The 23,654-nt window shown below is 36.3% G+C and overlaps 1 protein-coding gene across 11 annotated transcripts in view; it reads left to right on the top strand.

The window, feature by feature from the left end:
- Positions 1-23,654, top strand: part of PEAK1 (pseudopodium enriched atypical kinase 1) — a 313,202-nt gene that overhangs the window by 179,989 nt on the left and 109,559 nt on the right. Inside the window, exon 1 of one of the 11 annotated variants that reach the window (XM_078448913.2) lies at positions 6,251-6,345. The exons of the other annotated variants lie outside the window; for them this stretch is intronic. The gene's annotated coding sequence lies outside the window, so the exon portion shown is untranslated. Of the gene's footprint in view, positions 1-6,250; positions 6,346-23,654 lie in introns of those variants that run through there. 11 annotated transcript variants of the gene reach the window in all.

Below are 23,654 nucleotides of genomic sequence, written 5' to 3'. Positions count from 1 at the left end.
AAGAGTATGAGCAGGTAATTCAAAGAAAAGAAAATGGCCAATAAATATTCTGAGATGTGTTTATTCTTATCAGTAAGAATATTTCATCAAATACTAATTAGTATTTTATCAAATGCTAATTCTAAAGACAGTAAAATTGTTTTAATCTACCAGATTGGCAGAGATTAAAAAAACTTTTTTTAAGTTTATTTATTTTGAGAGAGACAGAGACAATGCAAGGGAGAGGCAGAGGGAGAGGGAGACCGAGAACCCCAAGCAGACTCCATGTTGCCAGGGCAGAATCCAACTGGGTGAGGGGAGGGGAGGGAGGTTAAACTCATGCAACCTCAAGATCATGACCTGAGCCAAAACCAAGAGTTGGATGCTTAACCAGCTGGGCCACACAGCTGCCCCTGGCAGAGAATTTTAAAGTTGATATATCCAGTGGTATTAAGTATGTGCAGAAATAGATCTTAGTAACTGTGGGGTTGTAAAATTGTAGAGCTATTATCTAGATGAATTTGGCAAGATTTGTGTACCCTTTAGAATTCATAAGAACTGTGAAATACATTCTTAATCTTTATTGACTACATCCTTATTTAATCCTGAGGCTGGCACTTTGTCCTGATTTTACCTATGAGGAATAGAACTCGAAGAGGACAGACACATAGCAGGATTGGAACTTTTACCTGAGTCTCCTAATGCCAGTGCAGGAGTACTGTACTCTATGAGTGTTCCTAGGGTGAAGGAATAACATGAGCCAAAGGTTAGAGGTAGGTCCATACATGTCATGTCCAGAAAATGATTAAATAGTCCTGCATGATTAGAGGGTGATTGAAGGGAACGCACTGAGAGATGTGACTAGAAAAGATAAGGTGAGTGAAAATCAGGAGTTTTGAATACCCTAACAAGGGAATGACATTTTATTTTGTGAACATTGAGGATCCACCAAAGGTTTTTGAGCAGTGACTAATAGAGTGGCTTAGAGGAGAGATTTGAGGTAGGAAAACTAGTTAGATAGCTAAGGCAATTGTTTAAGTGAGCAAATGAAGACTTTGAACTAGGCTGGTGAATGTAGATTTGACAAGGAGAAGGCAGGGACAGGAGGCATGAAAGTGTAGTTGACCCAACACAGAACCTGGCATCAGACACTTGAAAGGGACTCATTCTCAGTGTAACCTGGTCAGATCTGAAATATATATTGGAGGTAGGACTAATAAGAGGTAAACAGATGGATTGGATTAGGGAAGAGGGCAGAGAGGAAAAAAACCTGCTGGTTTTGATTGAACAAGTGGGTGGATGGTAGACTATTCACTGACACTAGTCGACTTTGCAAGTGGAGACATTAGATGTTAATAGTTCTGTGTTGATCTTGTTAAGTGTTAGATGGCTCTTAGACATCCAAGTGGAGATGTTAAAAAGGCAACTGTATAAAAGAGACTAGAGTTTAAAAAGGGAGCTATGGACTAGAGATAAAATTAGAGAATAATAAGCATCTATCTAGATTAGATGGTATCCAAAGCCCTGGAACTGAATAAAATCACTTAGGGAAAAAGAATGGATAAGGAGAGGAGGAAAAAAGTGTTAAGGGATGTTCTTGGTCACTGGAACATTGAGATGTAGTATCTAAGAAGCCAACAAAACAGGCTGAAAAGGAGCTGGCCAATGAGATAGGAAGAAAACCAGAAGAGTAAGGTATCCCAGGAACTAGAGAAGGAAATATTTCAGAAAGGAGAGGGAAGGGTGGTCAACTATTTTAAGGTTGGATAAGGAGAGAATAGAGAATTGGTCAGTGGTCTTGGGCGACTATAGTCCTTGGTGGCCTTAAGCAGTGTATCAGTGAAGTGGTTGGAGCAAAAACCTGAATGGAGTAGTTGAGGAGAAAATGGATGAGAAGATAGTCAAGGTACTTTTTGAGGAGTTTTGTTCCAGAGGGTAATGGAGGAATGCAGGGAGGGACGAGGAGATAAGATTGAACTGATTAGATCTATTTTCCCACTCAAGTCTAAGGCCAGGTCATCAGGCTTAGAGTAAGTTGATGATTGAGTTGGTATTTTACTACTAGAGAGATGAAAGGAGGGACAGGGGATTGTTTGCAAAGTGAAAAACAGGATTGTTCATGAAATTTAATCTGGGTAAAGATGGAAGTGAGAATACTGATTACAATGATAAGGGCAATGCTTTTATATCTTGGTGAAATCTAAGAATTGTTGGAGTAAGGAGAGAGCATCTTAAACAAGCATCCTGGGTGAAATATGATTCATGTAGGCTGTGGACCACTCTTGAAGAAGCATTTGCAGTAGCATTAGGTCATAATGTAAGTCTAGTCTTAGAGCAAATAGCTGTTTTTGTTAAAATTTCACAGTATGTTTATTTAAACAGGGGAAGAGGTGCTTGTTCAAAAAGTGAATTTATATGAGTGTGTAAGATATTGATCCTCAAAACTTGTTAGTGAATAGATTGATGGTGAGAGGAAAGGAGTATAACAGTTGTTCTATTACAATTGTTCTATTACAAAGCTTTTAAAACATTAAATGAGTAGCTGTTGCATTGTACCTGCATACATTATAATTTTTCATGTGAAGTAATTCTATTGCTCGAATATTTAGCTGTTCCATATATATCTGGCATTTTGCATCAATGGGTGTATTTTAATTCTAATATTTTGCCCACATCTGAAAATAAAAATTGTATCCTAAAAAGTTATTTTTACTGCAAGAAAATCCTGAAGTTCAGTTTAATTTGCACAGTTTCTCATACTGAAGATGCCATCTTTAATTCCCTGAGTTATGTTTGATTATGCAATTGCAACTTGTTCTCAGTAAAGCTTTGTCTTTAATTTTAGCTGCTTCCCTTTGTTTGGGAAGCCCTTACAGTTTTCCTTTAATAAATTAAATTTGCCCCTGTGTTGGAAGACTTGATGAAAAGTCAACTGAGTTTGCTAAACCACTAGAGATTCCTTTTATATTGCAACCCACTTGTATGTAGCTTTTCACATACTCCTGAGCTTCGCTGAAAGAAATGCCATGAGATTAGTAGGACCTACTAGAACTTTTAAGTTTATTTATTTATTTTGAGAGAGAGAGAGAGAGAGAGAGAGAACAGGGGAGGGGCAGAGAGAGAGGGAGAGAGAATCCCAAGCAGGCTACATGCTGTTAGCACAGAGCTCGACATGTGGCTCAACCCCGAGAACTGTGAGATCATGATCTGAGCCCAGATCAAGAGTCAGAAGCTTAACCAACTGAACCACCCAGGCACACCTAGAAATTTTCGAACTACCAAATTTATATTAAAGGTAGGGTTAGAATGATTCTGCTCCCCCCCGCCCCCCACTGCAATCTGTTCTCTGTTAACTACAACTATTTAATAATGAAATTTGGGAGGACTTTTTTCCAAGTGCATTATGTCATTATATGTTTACTATAATTATTAGATGCATTTGGACAGATGCCTAAGGATTATCGTACTTTGTTGATGCTTTTTTTTGACAGCTTAAGTCAATTACCAGATATTATATGTATGACCAACAACAGGGCTGGGCTATAGGGAATACAAACAAAGTACAAAATGAGGTTCCAGATATTAGTATTCCTTTTTGTTGTTTATATTTTGCCCCTAATTTTGCTTTTCACTTTTTAATACTAACTAGTACTGCATGTTTTAAGCCAAATTATACTTCTTGCTGTTTTGTAAATATATTTGACACTACTGTTTCTGTCTTTGCTATGCTGTTTCTCTTCCACCTTTTTTTCAATTCTGAATAATCTTTCCTAAGACTCATTTCAAATGCTATGTCCTGTGTGACATCTTCCAGATACCTCCTTCATATAATAAGTACCCTATAGTTGTACCTGTATGTTTGCCCTGGTTTGTTGTTGTTGTTGTTTTGTATGTTTGTTTGTTTGCCCTGTTTCAAGTATTAGTATATTTTGTATTATCCCCCCCTCCACTTGAATTTAGCTCCTCAGGAGCAGTGTCTTATTTTACTAATCTTTGTATATGTCATGTCATACCTGGCATATAGTAGTCACAAAATAATATTTGTTGAATTAAAGATCAGAAACAGCTAAAGAAAAATAATAGATGTGACAAAAATAGGAGTCAAATACTGCTGATTATAAGGGAAATGATAAATGTTGAGTTACTGGATAGGCTAGGACTTAAGCTGAGCCTCATTCTTGAAGACATTAAAGTAAAACCAATCAGAGTGCTATGAGAATGATAAATTCCATTTTTAATTGGCAGGTTTCTTAAAATGGGTAAATATTGGGAGATTAGGTAGTCACTGAATTTCCCTGGTTGCAATACAGTTACACTTTCGTTCATCTTATGAATGATACAGCCTTTTCACACTGTGAATATACTGAAAACAGATTCATATCTAGTTCAGAAAACCCTCATACATATTCTTAGTGTTAGGATATCTCTGTAGGTGATAACTAGCCATATTGTGAAAGACTGTAAATCCCAATGAAGTGATCTGCCTAATATTTCCTTTTAAATGCAATTTGGGACCCTAAAGGTTGTTTTCATTCCCAGAGGCTTGTACCTGATCTCTATTCATAACTCCAGGTTTTCTAAGGGCATGCCTGGTTCAGAATGAAGGATTAGGTGCTAAAAAGCTGTTGGAATGAGAATCACGGAAGTAGCCTGATTAAAAAAAAAGAAAAAAGAAAAAAAAAGACTGAGCTATCAGGGGCCAGCACATCCTGAGTAACAGAGAAGCCACATGTGTAGTCCCCTGTGGCAGAACCAAGGCACCTGAAGGAAAATAAAGCTGGTGTTGACTGTCAAATGAAGGACCTAAAACCGGAGTCATCTTATCCATGAGTACCCAGAGCCCTTGGTACTCTTAGGGGCCCATGAAAATATTTTAATGTCTTTTAAAATCAGAAGAAAAAAGTGAACTTAAGTTGAACAAAATGTTTTAACACATGGCATTAATAGATTTGTCTTCATACTAAAGCAGCCACAGAACGTAAATTTTGGGTTTTTTATGGAGGAAGAGCCACATAGACAAGAGTGTCCAGGTTCCACAGAAGTCACAATGCAGCCCTGCCCAAAACCTACCCATTTTTCTCAAGGTTAGTGCTAGACTGTGAAGGAGCTGCAAATTTGGACAGACAGGTGATAGTTTAATCCAGTTCTTCTTCCTCTCTACATCCCAGTGTCTTCATCTGTATAATGAGTTTGTTTTCTTAAGTATGGGTTGCTTATTTATGTATTTTGAGTAATCTCCACACCCAACCTGGGGCTCAAACTCACTACCCCGAGATCAAGAGTCACATGCTCTACTGACTAAGCCAGCCAGGTGCCCCTGTACAATGAGGAGTTTGGACCAAGCAACTTGTGAGGGCTCTTGCAAACATATATAAGTAAAGTCCTACATCAGACAAGTTCCAAGCCAAAGTAGATTATCTAACATAACATTAATGTGAACTCAGGTCACGTGATAACCCACATAGATACAGAACAGGCCTAATAACCCCCCTATATTTTTTGTGTCCAGTTAGAAGTACTAGTTGAGAAATGATAAGAGCATAAAGTATGTATTATTAGCATGCAACCGGTAAAAGAGTAGAAATAGTAAAATGCCTTGAATGTTGTAAATACTCAGTAAATAATGAATGGATAAAATAATGATGTATATTAGCTTATTTTCATGACAATAATCTGTTAGCTTATTTTCTTGAGAGAAATCTGTACTTACCAGAAAAAAAATATTAAACTGTGGAATTTTTTTCTTATTCTCTACAGAAAAACAGCAGAAAACATTTTGGAAAGGGTTGTATCTAAAATACCTAATCTCATTTCTATAAATTGTAAAATTCTGAAAATTAAGCTCAGACCTCTTTTAAATTGTTTTCTATTTATTTCTAAGGTTTTACTCTTCTCTGTCTCATCCAAAATATGTGCTAAATTAATACATTAGAATAATATTTCTCTTCTTCTTCTATATGTCTGTTCATTTTTTTAGATTATTGATGGAAAATGGTTAATCCCTAGTTGATGTTCTTTCTATAATAAATTGGGCTCTATATCACTTATACTACTCCAACCTCCTTATTTGCTTAGGGGTATCACACTGATAGAAACAGGATAATTTAATGGATGCCTACAAAATATATAATTAGAAATGTAAATTTACTGATGAATATATATTACAGATGACAATGAAATTAGTTCTAGATTGCCTTGATTGGGTTTTTTTTTCCCTTTCTAGTAATGACTACAACTACTTTGATGTATATCAGAAGTGCCTGAACTACTTTTTAAAAGTAAAGATGTTCGTGGGCCATCTGAGACCTGCTGGTGTAGTATCTATCGGGATGAAACTCATGGATCTGTATTTGAAAAAGATCCCAGGTGATCATGACAGGCACTAAAGGCTGAGAACTGCTGCACTATGTAGAAGCAGAAGTAGAAGGCAACATGGACTTTGGCATTATTATGTAGATCTGAATCCAGAGTCCAGATCTGCCACAATCTAGGTGTATAAACCCAGACTTAGGTCTATGACCAAGTTACTTAATCTCTCTGAACTTCAGCGTCCTTGCCTATATAATAAGAATGGTAATATTTTGTAAGTCTTAGAATTTGGGGGGCTTAAAGGAGATAATAGATGAAAAATCCTTGACATATAGTAAGTGATAGCTAGTATTAATATTCTAGTAGCACAGAGTTATCCTCAGTTTTCATCTTGACTTATGAAGAGTAAGGTTTTTCTCACAATAGCTCTTTTCTGTATCCAAAAGAATATTTATATAGAACTTCCTCCAGCTGTCTTTTAATTAGGCAAATTTACTCTGGGCTTTGAACTTTCCTCCAAGTTTGCATTTGTGCTATTCAGAAAATAGTGGCAGAGAAAATAGGTGGCATCTTGGTTTTCAGTTTCCCTAGCATCCTCTGGAGTAGCTAATTATGTCTGGATCCAGTTTCAAAGTTATCTGTTGTCTTATTTTCAGAACAGGTAAGTGATATATCATGAACTTGGAACATGAACTTCAGCTGGAAAACCATAGAATAATGGGGTTTTGTCAAAGAAAGAACATATAGATGGTATCTCCATCATCATGTTTATATGGTTAATTTCTATAGATTTGTAAATGATAATGTTTCAGATTTCTTTTGAAACATCTCTGAGTCAATTTAATTGATAGTGTAAATGGCATAAAACTACAAGAGAAAGAAGAGGAGAAATACAGTTTTCTTCCTGGTTATGGTCTTTTTTGTCTTTGTAACTTTACCCATTTATCCTTTTATTTTCAGTTGCTGTGAACTTGACAGAATTATAAAGTATTGATTCCCCCCTTTTTTCCTTAGTTAAGTATTGATCAAATAGAACATAGTGCCAAGCATGAGCATTTAATTTACATGAACTTTACCTAGCATTTAACAAGGCTATGGCTAGCTGCTTTCTCTCCTGAAATGTGTATTCACAATGCCTTCTCAGTGAAGGGGCTTTCTCCTTTATTTACTTTGTTAGATTCATCATATATAGAAAACAGTGAGTATATTAAATGTGGTTTCAATTTAAAAACTGCAAGTGCTGAAGGTTACACAACACTGTATTTGATGTAGCTGTTCTACTTCTTTGATTGTATGATTGCCTATTAAAGGCCTGATGTATTAAACATCAGGAGTGGTCCTCCATTATGCCTAGTTATTTGATTTTTGGTAAGCCTGTGCTGAGATTGCTCCATTGCATATTTCTGGACCAGAAAATTTCAACACGGCAAATTTTTTTTTTTTTGAAATTTATTGTCAAATTGGTTTCCATACAACACCCAGTGCTCATCCCAAAAGGTGCCCTCCTCAATACCCATCACCCACCCTCCCCTCCCTCCCACCCCCCCTCAACCCTCAGTTTGTTCTCAGTTTTTGAGAGTCTCTTATGCTTTGGCTCTCTCCCACTCTAACCTCTTTTTTTTTTTCTTTCTTCCCCTGCCCCATGGGTTTCTGTTAAGTTTCTCAGGATCCACATAAGATGAAAACATATGGTATCTGTCTTTCTCTGTATGGCTTATTTCACTCAGCATCACACCCTCCAATTCCATCCACGTTGCTACAAAGGGCCATATTTCATTCTTTCTCATTGCCGCGTAGTACTCCATTGTGTATATAAACCACAATTTCTTTATGCATTCATCAGTTAATGGACATTTAGGCTTTTTCCATAATTTGGCTATTGTTGAGAGTGCTGCTATAAACATTGGGGTCCACGTGCCCCTATGCATCAGTACTCCTGTATCCCTTGGGTAAATTCCTAGCAGTGCTACTGCTGGGTCATAGGGTAGGTCTATTTTTAATTTTCTGAGGAACCTCCACACTGTTTTCCAGAGTGGCTGCACCAATTTGCGTTCTCACCAACAGTGCAAGAGGGTTCCCGTTTCTCCACATCCTCTCCAGCATCTATAGTCTCCTGATTTGTTCATTTTGGCCACTCTGACTGCTGTGAGGTGATATCTGAGTGTGGTTTTGATTTGTATTTCCCTGATGAGGAGCGACATTGAGTCAACATGGGAAATTTTAATACCACAACAGTTTTTAGGCAAGAAAATGCAGAAACTACAGCAGATGAGGATATGAATAGACAAAAACCATTTTAACCACTATTTTTTTAAGTAAACTCCAGTGTAGAGCTGCAGTGTAAACTCCTGTGTAGCCCCAATGTAAGGCTCAAAGTTGTGACCTGAGATCAAGAGTCGTGTGCTCTGCTGACTGTCCCCTTCAGGCACCCCTCATTTTAACCACTTTATACATTCAGATATCTTTGACTCTAGGTAGTTGGAATCTTGGTATCATAGTTTGCCTGAACAACCATTCTGGTATAACATCAGTCAGTGAAGCATAATAAGTGTCTTATGATGTATAGGCTCTGTGTGAACACAGAAGAGAAGTAGACTGTTTCAGAGAATAATGTAGGTGGGAGAATATCCAGAGGCCCATGCATGCGATTACAAGGTAACGTTCACACACCAAATTCTCAATAAGGGCAATGCAGTATAATGCTTTAGAACATAAACTTTGGAACCAGATTGGGCTGAAATCCCAACTCTCCTACTAACTGTGTGACCCCAGGCAAGTTATCTCAATGTGCTTCAGTTTTCTTGTCTTCAAAATGAGGATAATAATTGATTTGAAGTGTGGAGGATTTTGAAACCCAAGCTAAGAAAGTGGTGTTTGTTTGTTTGTTTGTTTTTTATGCTAAGAAATAGGGAGTCACTGAAATTTTTTGAATAGGCAAGTTACATGGTGAAATTAATTGAGGAACGTTATTTTAGTAACTGTATATGAATGGAGTGGGAGGACCTAGAGGGAGACACCAGATGGGAGACTGCTAGAACAATCTAAATGTGAAAGGTGCCACTGTGGAAGTGGAAATAGATGGACAAGACCAGGAATCACTGTAGAGGAAAAAAAAATCATTCAGATTTCATGATAGATTGAATGTATTCTTTTAAATACCCCTCTCCCTAGAAATGGCATAATTCAGCAAAATCATAGAAAATGCTTGTGTATCAGCTCAGGGGAAATCTCCTGTAAGTGCTGTCAGAAATTGTAAACTCTGGGGACTCCAGCTGGTAATGTGTGCATTCACTTACAGCTTCCCTTGCCCCTTTATACACTGGAGCACGACAGGAAATACTGGCTTATCCCTGTAGGAAGCATCTCTATAGGAGATGCTTAGTGAACTGAATGCCTTTGTTTAGAACTAATTGACCTTTATAAAACAGCATTTTTTAAGAGCTTACTCAAGTTAGGCAGACTTTATTTAACCATTGGATAAGTCAAGAGACAAATCAGTCCTCTTAAGCAAGGTCAACAATCATGTTGAAGGAGAAAAGAAGCAAAGAAGGAGGACACCATCAGTAAAAACAGGACAATTAAGAAAACTTTATTATAATCTGAACATTGAATTGTATTGCTAATCCTTTCCTACATCGTGGTATTAGCTAGGTGACACCAACCTTTTTTTCATTTCTTTTTTGTTATAGGATGTGAGAATGTTGGATTTATACAATTATAAAGTAAAAGAGTCTGGAATTGGAAACCAGACAGTGTCTCAGTATTTTGGTCTGAATTTCTTTTTCTTAAAGTAGAAAAAAAGATACTACCTATTTTTGAAACTTTTTGAGAATTTTGACTCAGATATTTTTTATTGTTATAAGTGATAAAGAATAACCTTGACAAAAAATATGAAAAGGACTAAAACTGGTTGGAGAGAAAATTCCCTGAAAATATGTACAGAGGGATAGATTTTGACTCAGAGCCAGTCCTTATTGTTGTTCCATATAAATGCATTACAAACCTAACAAATATATGTAAAAAATAAGTTTTTAAAAATCTCTTAAATGAGACTATTGTTTTCCCTTTAAAATTAACTCATTATCATCTGGTCAGCTATTTTTAGTTGTTGTTTTTAACTATCTGGCAGAACTGTGTTCAGTGAGGAGAGGAATTTATCAGTAATTTTATGCTTTAGTTTATGTAGCAGGACAGTGGTAATAATTTTATTTTATCATCAATTACTTAATGGATTTAATTAAGTATTCTGTCTATGATCAAACACATTACCATTCTTCCTGCTAGTCTTAATGGCTTTAGGTAGTGGCTAGCCGTGTAAGAGAAGAGATTTTTACAAGATCTTTTGTCTTGATGTAAGAATCCATAAATTCTTTCTTTTTTTTCCTTTTAAGTTTATTTTTGAGGGAGAGAGAGAGAGCATGCGCGCGCGCGCGTGTGTGTGCGCGAGTGTGCGAGAGAGGGGCAGAGAGAGAGAATCGCAAGCAGGCTCCACACCGGCAGCACAAACCCAATGCAGGGCTTGAACTCACAAACTGGAAGATCATGACTTGAGCCGAAATCAAGAGTTGGACCTTCAACTGACTGAGCCACCCAGGCGTCCCAAATCCTTTAACTTTAGCAACAGTATTAGAAACCACTGCTGATACAGAAAATTGCATTTTGCTGGGTAATGTCCAGATTGCATGCTACTGTAGTTAAATCATAAAGAAGGCCTTGAATTTGGGTGAGGACAACTCTTGCTTATAAATGCATTTCATCCCAGCAGATCCTATCTTGGCACTTTGGCCCTGCTTAAATTTTACTCTAAGGTACAACTCTGACTAGACATGTGCTGTTGCTTTTCTATTTAGACTTGGATGTTAGCTAAGAATGAGATGGGGGGAAAGGTGTTGAGATGAAGCTAAACTTCTTACCAGGTAGGATTAAAAGAATGGAATAATGACTTTAAAATTTGCTATAAAATTGCGCTTAACAAGTGAAGCAAAAGCCATTGTTCATAATTTACAGAATTAATCAAATGATGGAAATGCATATAAATATCTCTTATTTCTGGAGGCATTGTTGGCTATAAGCTAATTTCTGCCTCTTTAAACTAGTTTTGGCCATCATTTAGTCAACACTAGCTTAATTACAATCAAAATAATTGCTTCTCAAGCTTTTATGAACATACTGATCTTTTAAAAACAGATTCTGATTCAGTAGGTGAAGTAGGGACTGAGATTGCACTTCTAACAAGCTCACAGATGATCCCAATGCTGCTGGTTAGTGGACCACACTTTGAGTAGGAAGAGTCTAAATAATGGTTCTTATTAGCTGTAGCTCCTGTCTCCTTACTCTTTGTTTGCCTTTTTGCCTGTAAGATTAGCTGTTTGCCCTTTATTTTGTGAGTTCACACTATTTCATAATGCTTATTTATTCAGCGACAAAATTGCATCCAGAAGATATCCCCCTTAGTAGTGGAAACTTCATGGTTTGTCTCAGAGCTATAGTGGTGTGTCCCAGATGCGTCTTTCACTGCTTGTGTGTGCAAGAACATTCAATCACTGAGAACAGTGGACTAACAGAGCTTCCCACTTAACTCTGGTAAATGTGGAAGGAGCATGGGTTTTAGAGTAGGACCTGAACTATATGACCTTGGTCAGGTTACTGAATTTATTTGACTCTCAACTCATTATTCTTAAAATTAAAATACCCATATAAGGTCGTTGGGATAGTGATTAGCAATAATGTATATGAGGCACTTGTATAGTATCTACAAGGTAGTAGGCATTTAGTTAAATAGTAAGCATTCTAGTCACTGAATGGAATGAAACAAACATTAAAACTATTTAATTTTTTTAAATTTTATTTATTTATTTTGAGGGAGACAGAGTATGAGCAGGGGAGGGGAGAAAGAGGGAGAAAGAGGGAGAGATCTCAAGCAGGCTCCATGCTGTCAATGCAGAGCCCATGAGAGACTCGAACTCACTGTGAGATCATGACCCGAGCCGAAATCAAGAGTTGATTGCTCAACCAACTGAGCCACTCAGGCACCCTAAAACTATTTAATTTTCTTAACATCACGTATTTTAGAAGCAGTGCAGCTAACCAGAAAGAAAAATGTGTGGATTGTTTTCTATGAAAGAATATTAAAAGTTAAATTATGTTTTTAAATTTTTTATGTTTCTGTTTGACTTTATGTTTTTTAGAGAATCATTTGATTTCTTTGGTAGACTTGGAATCAAGTCACTTCCCTGAGTATCTGTTAGAATCCCTGTGATTCAGAAAAGAAATTAAATTTTAGATTCTCAACTTTATTTTGAATACGGGAATTAATTTCATTTATCCTGATTTACTTGAATTGTTGAGGTCAAGACATGCCCAAATAGTAGCATTTTCAAGGACTCTTCTGTGTCCTTTCTCTCAGTATAGAGAAGAATCATCAGGAACAACACAGCTGGTACCTTGAGGAACATGACATAAAATTGGCATTGCCTGCTAAGCCTGAAAAAAGCCAACACTTGTTCAGTTACTAATGTTTTCAGGCAGAGTCTTTGATTTGGCCCCAAATGACTAGTTTAGCATAGGAGTATTTTTATTTGCTGCCAAAATCCCTCACAAAACTTAGTGCATTCTGAAACATAAACATATAGGCTATATTGTTTTTTGTTTCTTGATTTTTTTTTTAAATTCCTTTTCCTCACTCACATTAGCTGGTTTCCCAATCGTGGGCATAAAATGTTTGCCCAGTTAGGTGCTTCATAACAGAGATTCTTTGCAATAGCAGATGTGTTCCAGGATAACCTATTAGCTGTATTATATAAGCAGGAGCACTAGCTGATGGGGTATTCATCTGTAAGAAAATATTCTGTTAGTACCCCTGGGCTTAGCAATATAGATCCTCAATATCATTTGTCTCACTTCAAAGCTAATTGAAATCAGCCAGCCTATGTTTCAAAATATCTACACACATTACCAACCATCTGGCTGCTCACAAATGATGAAGACATTTAATATAAAACCTGGTTAATGCACTAGCCTCTCACCTCTAGAGAACAAATCTTGCCTAGAACACACGTAGTCTTCATTTAGTATTGGTTTGCAATAGAGGGCAGTCATTTGGGGCCCCCAGACTCATAACAGTTTAATGTATTCACTCTCAGGTAACTGACCATGTGATAGATATTCAGAATGATCTTTGTGAGACTCATTGAGAACTGCAGTGACAGAGCAGAAGGTTTATGTGTACCATCAGGGCTAGGATATGTACAGTAGTACATTGTGTCTGGGTACAGGGCATATGTGGCTATTTGTTTTTAGTAACTAAATATAATTTTATTATGAAAGTAATGTTGAATGAAATATGCTTATAGTAGAAAATTTGTAATATACATTTCATTTAACGTTTATTTATGTCTCAATTTTTTTAATTAGGTTTATGTGCATTGTTTTTAGCAAAACTGGGATTATTCTATATGTGCTTTTTATTCTTCTTTTTAAACTTAGTTTTATTTTACAAACATTTTTCTTTTTTAAAACTTTGTGGTTTTTTGTTTTTTTGTTTTTCATTCTCAAGTTAGTTAGCATACAGTATAGTCTTGGCTTCAGGAGTACAACCCAGAGATTCATCTCTTACATATGACACCCAGTACTCATCCTGAAAAGTACCCTCCTTTCTGCCCATCTCCCATTTAACCGCGCCCCCCCATCAACCCTCATTTTGTTCTCTGTATTAAGAGCCTCTTATGGTTTGCCTCCCTCTCTGTTTTTACCTTATTTTCCTTCCCTCCCCCTGTGTTCATCTGTTAAGTTTCTCAAATTCCACATATGAGTGAAATTATATGATATCTGTCTTTTCTCTTATTTTACTTAGCACAATACCCTCCAGTTCCATCCATGTTGTTGCAGATGGCAAGATTTTGTTCTTTTTCATCACTGAGTAGTGTTCCATTCTATATGTATACCACATCATCTTTATCCATTCATCAATTGATGGACATTTGGGGTCTTTCTATTATTTGGCTATTGTTGATAGCACTGCTATCAACATTGGGGTGCATGTGCCCCTTCGAATCAGCATTTTGGTATCGTATGAATAAATTCATAGTAGTGGAATTGCTGGGTAGTTCTATTTTTAAGTTTTTGAGGAACCTCCACACTGTTTTCCAGTGTGGCTGCACCAGTTTGCATTGCCAAGAACAGTACAAGAGGGTTCCCCTTTCTCCACATCCTCGCCAACATCTGTTGTTGCTTTAGTTGTTAATTTTAGCCATTCTTACAGGTGTGAGCTGATATCTCATTGTGGTTTTCATTTGTATTTCCCTGATGAGTGATGTTGAGCAACTTTTCATGTGTCTGTTAACCATCTGGATGTGTTCTTTGGAAAATTGTCTATTTGTGTCTTCTGCCCATTTCTTCTCTGGATTATTTGTTTTCCGGGTGTCAACTTTGGTGAGTTCTTTATGGATTTTGGATACTAACCCTTTATCTGACACATCATTTGCACATATCTTCACAGTTTTTAGTTTTGTTGATTGTTTCCTTTGCTGTGCCAAAGTTTTTTGTTTTGATGAGGTCCTGATAGTTCATTGTTGCTTTTCTTTGCCTTGCCTCCAGAGACATGTCAACTAAGAAGTTGCTGCAGCTGAAGTCAAAGAGGTTGCTTCCTGTTTTCTCCTGTAGGATTTTGATGGTTTCCTGTCTCACATTTGGGCCTTTCATCCATTTTAAATGTTTTTTGTGTTTTTTTTTTTCTGTATGGTGTGAGAAAGTGGTCTGAGTTCATTCTTCTGTGTCTCTGTACAGTTTTCCCAGCACCGTTTGCCAAAGAGACTTTTTTCCATTGTATATTCTTTCCTGCTTTGTCAAAGATTAGTTGGCCACATATTTGTGAGTCCATTTCTGGATTCTCTATTCTATTCTATTGATCTTTGTGTCTGTTTTTGTGCCAATACCATACTGTCCTGATGATTACAGCTTGTAATACAGGTTAAGGTCTGGGATTGTGATGCCTCCAGCTTTGGTTTTCTTTTTCAACATTACTTTGGCTATTCAGGGTCTTTTGCAGTTCCATACAAATTTTAGGATTGTTTGTTCTAGCTCTGTGAAGAATGTTGGTGTTATTCTGATAGGGATTGCATTGAATGTGTAGATTGTTTTGGGTACTATTGACATTTTAACAATATTTGTTCTTCCAGTCCATGAGCATGGAATGTTTTCCATTTCTTTGTGTCTTCAATTTCTTTCATAAGCTTTCTATAATTTTCAGCATACAGATATTTTACCTCTTTGTTTAGGTTTATTCCTAGATATTTTGTGGGTTGTGGTGCAGTTGTAAGTGGGATCGATTCCTTGATATCTCTTTCTGTTGCTTCATTATTGGTGTATATAAATGGAGCCAATTTCTGTACATTGATTTTATATCTTGCAACTTTGCTGAATTCTTGTATTAGCCCTAGCAATTTTTTTGGTTGAGTCTCTTTTGGGTTTTCCATGTAGAGTATCATGTCATCTGTGAAGAGTGAAAGTTTGACTTCTTTGCCAATTTGGATGCCTTTTATTTTGTTTTGATGTCTGATTGCTGAGGCTAGGATTTTCCACACTATGTTGAACAACAGCGGTGCAAGTAGACATCCCTTTTGTATTTCTGACCTTAGGGGGAAAGCTCTCAGTTTTTCCCCATTGAGGATGATATTAGCTGTGGGCCTTTCATATATGGCTTTTATTTTTTTTTTTTTATTTTTTTTTTTTATTTTTGGGACAGAGAGAGACAGAGCATGAACGGGGGAGGGGCAGAGAGAGAGGGAGACACAGAATCGGAAACAGGCTCCAGGCTCCGAGCCATCAGCCCAGAGCCTGACGCGGGGCTCGAACTCACGGACCGCGAGATCGTGACCTGGCTGAAGTCGGACGCTCAACCGACTGCGCCACCCAGGCGCCCCACATATATGGCTTTTATGATGTTAAGGTATGTTCCTTGTATCCTGAGTCTCTTGAGGGTTTGTATTAAGAAAGGATGCTGTATTTTGTCAAATGTTTTTTCTGCATCTATTGAGAGGATCATACGGTTCTTATCCTTTCTTCTATTAATGTGGTGTATCATGTTAATTGATTTGTGAATATTGAACCAGCCCTGCAGCCCAGGAGTGAATCCCACTTGATCATGGTGAATAATTCTTTTAATGTACTGTTGAATTCGATTTGCTAGTATCCTGTTGAGAATTTTTGCATCCTTGTTCATTGGGGATATTGGCCTGTATCTCCATTTTAGTGAGGTCTGTGTTTGGTTTTGGAATCAAGGTAATGATGACTTCATACAATGAGTTTGGAAGCTTTCCTTCCATTTCTATTTTTTGGAGCAGTTTGAGAAGAATAGTTATTAACTCTGCTTTATATGTCTGGTAGAGTTCCCCTGGGAAGCCATCTGGCCCAGGATTCTTATTTGTTGGAGATTTTTGATAACTGATGCAATTTCTTCACTGGTTATGGATCTGTTCAAATTTTCTTTTTCTTCCCATTTGAGTTTTGGTAGTGTGTAAGTATCTAGGAATTTGTCCATTTCTTCCACATTGTCTAGTTTGTTGGCATATAATTTTTCATAGTATTCTCTAATAATTGTTTATATTTCTGTGGTGTTGGTTGTGATTTCTCCTCTATCATTCATGATTTTATCGATGGGTCCTCTTTTTTCTTTTTGAAAAGTCTGGCTAGGAGTTTATTAATTTTGTGTATTCTTTCAAAAAACCAGCTCCTAGATTCATTGATCTGTTCTGTTCTTTTTGGATTTTGTATCATTTATTTCTACTATAATCTTTATTATTTCCCTTCTGCTGGCTTTGGGCTTTATTTGCTGCTGTTTTCTAGCTCCTTTAGGTGTAAGGTTAGGTTGTGTCTTTGGGATCTTTCTTGCTTCTTGAGATAGGCCTGAAATGCAATGTATTTTCCTCTTAGGACTGCCTTTGCTGCCTCCCACAGGGTTTGTACTGTTGTGTTTTCATTTTCATTTGCTTCCATGTATGTTTAATTTCTTCTTTAATTTCCTGGGTAACCCATTCATTCTTCAGTGAGATGTTCTTTAAACTCCAAGTATTTGGGTACTTTCCAAATTTTTTCTTGTGGTTAACTACAAGTTTCATAGAGTTGTGATCTGAAAATATTCATGGTATGATCTCAGTCTTTTTGTACTTGTTGAGGGCTGCTTTGTGACCCAGTATGTGATCTGTTTTTAAAAATGTTCCATGTGCACTCAAGAAGAATGTGTATTCTTCTACTTTAGGATAAAAAGTTCTGAATATATCTATTAAGTCCATCTGGTCTAGTGTGTTATTCAGAGCTGTTGTTTCCTTATTGGTTTTCTGCCTGAATGATCTGTCCGTTGCTGTAAATGAAGTATTAAAGTCACTACAGTTACAGTATTGTTAATAAGTTTGCTTATGTTTGTGGTTAATTGATTTATATATTTGGGTGTTTACATTGGGGGCATAAGTGTTTATAATTGTTAGTTCTTCTTGATGGATAGACCCCTTAATTATGATATAATGCCCTTCTTCATATTTTGTTACAGTCTATTTTAAAATCTAGTTTGTCTGATACAAGTATGTCTACTCTGGCTTTCTTTTGCCATCCAGTAGCATGATAGATGGTTCTCCATCCCCTCATTTTCAATCTGCAGGTGTCCTCAGGTACAAAATGAGTGTCTTATAGGCAGCATATAGATGGATCTTATTTTTTTATTCATTCTGATACCCTTTGTTTTTTGATCCAGGCATTTAGTCCATTTATATTCAGAGTGATTATTGAAAGATATGAATTTAGTGCCATTTTGTTATCGGTAGATTTCACATTTGTGGTGATGTCTCTGGTCCTTTGTAGTCTTTCCTGCTTCCCACTCAGAGTCCCCCTTAAGATCTCTTGCAGGGCTGATTTAGTAGTCATGAACTCCTGTAGTTTTTATTTGTCTGGGAAAGTTTTTATCTCTCCTTCTATTCTGAATGACAGCTTTGCTGGATAAAAGACTCTTGGCTGCATATATTCCCCCATTCAGCACATTGAGTATTTCCTGCCATTCCCTTCTTGCTTGCCAAGATTCAGTGGATAGGTCTGCTACTACCCTTACGTGTCTACTCTTGTAGGTTAAGGCCTGTTTGTCCTTAGCTCTTTCAGAATTCTCTCTTTATCTTTGTATTTTGTCAGTTTCACTATGATATGTCATGGTGTTGACCTGTTTTTGTTGATTTTGGAGGGAGTTCTCTGTGCCTCATAGGTTTGGGTGTCTGTTTCCTTCCCCAGATTAGGGAAGTTCTCCGTTGTAATTTGTTCAAATAAACCTTCTGCCTTTTTCTCTCCCTCTTCTTCTTCTGGAACTCCTATGATATGGATATTATTTCGTTTCATGGAATCACTGTTTTGGCGCCTGGGTGGCTTAGTTGGTTAAGTGTCCGACTTGGGCTCAGTTCGTGATCTCAAGGTTCATGGATACGAGCCCTACATCATGCTCTGTGCTGACACTTTGGACGAAGCCTGGAGCCTTCTTCAGATTCTGTGTCTCCCTCACTCTCTGCCCATCCCCCGCTGTCGTGCGTCTCTGTCTCTCTCTCTCTCAAAAATAAATAAACATTAAAAAAATTAAAGTTTATAGGGATAGGTAAAGGATCTAAAATAGCTAAAACAATTTTTTACAGGTTTTTTTTTTTCTTTTGACATGGTGCTTGAACTCATGACCCTGAGATCACGACCTGACCTGAGATCAAGAGTTGAACACTTAACCTGCTGACCCACGCAAGCACTGCTAATAAAATAATTTTGATAAAGAATGAAGTTGGAAGAGTTAAACTACTTGATTTCAAGATTTACTATAATGTGATAGTAATCAAGACAGTATGATACTGACAAAATGATAGACGTAGATCATTGGAACAGAATAGAGAGTCCAGAAATAGATCCATATACATAGATAAATTAATTTTTTTTAACAAAATTGCCAAGATAACTCAATGGAGAAGAGATAGTCTTTTCAAGAAATAGTGCCAAAGCAAGTGCAGATTTGTATGGGTTAAAATGAACCTTAACCTCAAACCATACTTACGGGATTTAAAATGAATCTTAATCTAAATGTAAAAGTTAAAGCTACTTAATTAACTTCTAAAGAAAACCATAGGAGAAAAGTCTGTATAACATGGGTTAGGCAAAGGTTTCTTTAAAAGAATGTCAAAAGCAGAAACAAAAGGAAAATACTGATAAAATGTACTTTATCAGAATTAGAAACTTGGTTTTGTAAGATGCTTAAAGCAAAAAGGCAAACCAAAGACTACAAGAAAATTTTTTGCAAAATATTTATTTGATAAAGGGCTTATATCCAGAGTACATAAAGAACATTTACAACTCAAGAAGACAACTCAATTTTAAAATGGACAAATGATTGGAACAGACACTTCACAGTAGATACATGAATGGTTCTTAAGTATGTGAAGAGATTCTCAGCATCACTTCTTGTCTGACAAATGTACATTTAGCCAAAAGACCAACAATGCTAAGTGTTGACGAGGTTGTAGAACAACTTAAATTCTCACATTGCGAATGAGAATGCAAAGTGGTATAACCATTTTGCATAACAATATGACAGTACCATATAAAGTTAAACGTACATTCACAATTTGACCTAGCAATTCCACTTTAAGGTATTAACCCAAGCAAAATGGAAACATATGCCCAAATATGTGTTCAAATGTTATTTGAACATTATTGATAATAGACAAAAACTGGTGAGTGAATAAACAAATTGCCTTCTATCCATTCCATGGAATCCTTCTATCAATAAAAAGGCACCAAATCGTAATATACAGAACAACTTGAATGAATCTCACAAACATTATGCTGAGTGAGAGAAGTCAAACATAAATACAGTTGACCCTTGAACTGCACAGGTCCACTTACGTGCAAATTTTTTTTCTGATAAGTACAGTACTGTAAATATATTTTCCTTATGGTTTTCTTAATATTTTCTTTTCTCAAGCTTATTTCTAAAAATACAGGATATAATACATATAACATACAAAATGCGTGTTATATTATTCGTAAGACTTCTGGTCAACAGTAGGCTATTAGTTAAGTTTCAGGAAGTCAAAAGTTATATGCAGAATTTTGAGTACTTGGGGGTCAGCTACCCTAACCCTGATGTCACTCAAGGGTCAACTGTAGCATGTACTATATAATCCATTTCTGTGAAATTCTAGAAAAGGAATGGCTATAGTGACTGAAAGCAAGTTTTCAGGACCAGAAACTGGGGGGAAAGGATCAAGTGCAAAGGGGACAGGGAACTTTTTTGAGTGGAATTGGTCTGTATCTTCATTGTTATAGTGGTCACACAATTGTATGCAATTGAGAAAAATTATACTGTACATTTAAAATTGGTGGATTTTATTTTTGTACATAATGCCTTTGAAAAGGAAGAAAAATAAATTCTCTTCATCCTTTAAACCCAGGTTTATGCCACCTATGTATAAAAATTTCCTTTATTCTTTCTGTTGGAAGCAATATTTCAATTCTTGAACTCGTTATCTGTAAATCTTGGGATGCTGTTTTCTGTTTTGCCACTTTATTTGTATATTTCAACTCCCCTGCTAGGCTAATTTCTTTTAGGCAGGGATTATTTCTAATTTTGCTTGGATCCTCCAAAGTCTAATTTTTACGTATCTTGTTATTTATTTATTTCTTTCTCTCGAATATAGTGGATAGAACATCATTCCATATAATGAAGGATTCCAGTTAATTGGATTTCAGGTTTTTTCTGACTGCAAATGTACTATTTTATGGAAATAACATTCAACAGAGGGAACTGAGATCTCTCACAATTTCCTTTTAACAATAAATGGATTTCCTTCCCTCCCTCTGCTCCAGATTCCAAACTTATGTGTTCCTTTAAAAAGTTTCTCATTGCTGATAAATGAAAAGAATTATTTTTGCTAGCACTAAACTCTAGGAGATATATGAAGGAACACTGGGTATACTAAACAACTCAAATAACTCAGTCTGAGGCTTTGTAAGAGAGCTAGAAATGTTCTTTGATTAGATGTTTCTTATTACTTTCTATAAAAAGTCAGATGCATAACATTAAACTTGAATTCATTGATGACCTTTTCATAGGACTTTTGGGATTATATTGCCCTGGTTTGTTTGATGATCTGCACACAAGTTTAGAGTTTACTGAAGAGAACAGATAACTAAAACGCCCCTTGTTTGGCTTCTGCCAAGTAGCAGCAAGCAGGCTTTTAGAATAAACTGGATATAATCAATTTTTTATCAAATTCTCTCATGAATCTTGGATATGCCTGTGTTCTATATTGTTGAGTCCAGGGAAGATCCATATACTTTAGGTGACAGAATTGTATAAATGGCAAAATTGACATTTATTGAAAAATTTAGGAGCCTGATATATCTTTTTGTCCAAACTTAGGGCTACTCTACTTCCTCAAGGAAAGGACCTGAAAGCAGGCCAATTTTTTATTTTCTCAAAAGGAGATTTGAATCCAACATTCTTCAACAGGTAGTCAGCTGAGACACATAGTTCTATGTGAAATATACAAAAAATATCATTGAATTGGAACATGTCATTAAAAGTAGGAAAAGTAACAAAAAGAATTTAGAGACAGAGAAGCCTGGCCTCCCAACTCAGCTACCTAACATCCCTTATGGTGTAACCTTGAAGGGATGCTCACTTTCCCTAAGTCTACTTCTGCAGCCACAGAAATGGAAGAGAATTCTTTCTTCATGTTTATTTTTAAGATTCAGTGGTTATATATTTTAGTTCCTGCCAATTCTTCACACCCAATAATTATTAGTGCCTCTCCCCATACTTGATCATAGAAAGTATGAGTCTTGTGAAAGGTGTATAATCTCGCCAGGATGAGGTTCCCAGTGTTAATGAATAAATGCTTTATGAAGGAAACATAGTGCTTTACATTATTTTTAATAATGACCAATTTTAATATAAATTATGATCGAACATGTTTGTTGTAGTTCGTAATGAATAATGATCGTGGCAATATAAGTCATTATATTATTTTGGTTGGCATTTGTATGCTGAGCTGAGTAATTTTGCTGTTACTAAATCAACATCATTTAGCTAAAATTGAACTCACCCCTGCGATGTCTTAGTGGAGCCTTAGAACATGCACTGCACAGAATTTCATCCGTATTTAATGTTGTATGGTACTTTAAGCCATAGTATTCCTCTATTTGTGTAGCATTCTTAAAACTTTGCTGAAAGATAATTTAAAAACTCTGTTTTTTTGAAACATTTTATAAGATAAATTTTCATCCTTAAGAAGTAGTGCACTGTAACACTGTGGTCAGCAAATTTTCTGTATATGGGCCAGATCATAAATATGTTAGGCTTTGTGGGCCAGTCTGTTGCAACTACTCAGCTGAGCCTTTGTAGCAGGAAAGCAGCAGTAGACAATATGCAAATGATGGGTCTGCCTGTGTCCAATAAAACTTTATTTACAAAAAAAAAGCAGGTGGCTGACTAGATTTGACTCATGGGCCATGTTGCTAATCCCTACTCTAACAAATAGGACAGATTTGGAGGTGGAAAACCCAGGAAGTAATCCATCTCTGACATGAACTGGCTGAATATTGATAATGAGCCAAATCATTTAACTTCCTCATGAATTTCTCTTTCTTTTAGTAATAAAATAAAGAGGTGGGACTATAGTGATCTGTTTTCCTTACCTTAACTTTTCCTGTGTTTAAATTTTGAACACTGAAAAAGTTTTCTGGTATAAAAATCACCTTTTCCTGAAGGATAAAGAAATAACCTAAGGATGAAGTCAATGCAGAGTATAGACTTTACATTGGATATATAAACTGAGCTTAAAACAGATTGTACCTATATTGCTTCTTCCCTTTGGGAACTTTGAGATCTAAAAGAACTTCAACCTTACAGGCTATGAGAACAAATCAATGACTTCTACATCAATATATTGCCAATAAATTTAGTGTTAGCTGGAAGCTTAATGCACTTTTTTGTGTATATGAAAACTATGAGTTGCCTATAGGTTTTATAAAAATAATTGCATTATATTGCTCTCGTGTGCATAGGTGGTAAAAAAAAAAAGCTATCTTTTTTTTTTAATCACTTACTCAGTAGCACTCAACACTTACCCTATTTGATATCTATAACAACCTGTAATTGCTAATTTTAATGCCCATTTTACGGGTAAGGAAACTAAAGTTCAGAAATAAATAAGTGGCTTATGACACATAGCCAGGGTAAGTGTCAAAGCTGATATTGAACCCAGTGTATTAGTTTCCTCTTGCTCTTGTAAGAAACTACAACAGATTTCATTGTCTAAAACAGCACAGATTTAGTATCTTATACTTCTAGAGGT

Source organism: Panthera onca, chromosome B3, assembly GCF_046562875.1.
Source record: "Panthera onca isolate mPanOnc1 chromosome B3, mPanOnc1 haplotype 2, whole genome shotgun sequence".
In the NCBI taxonomy this organism is placed as follows: domain Eukaryota; kingdom Metazoa; phylum Chordata; class Mammalia; order Carnivora; family Felidae; genus Panthera; species Panthera onca.
Note: the sequence above shows the minus strand (reverse complement) of the source record. Positions and strands in the feature narration are given on the sequence as shown.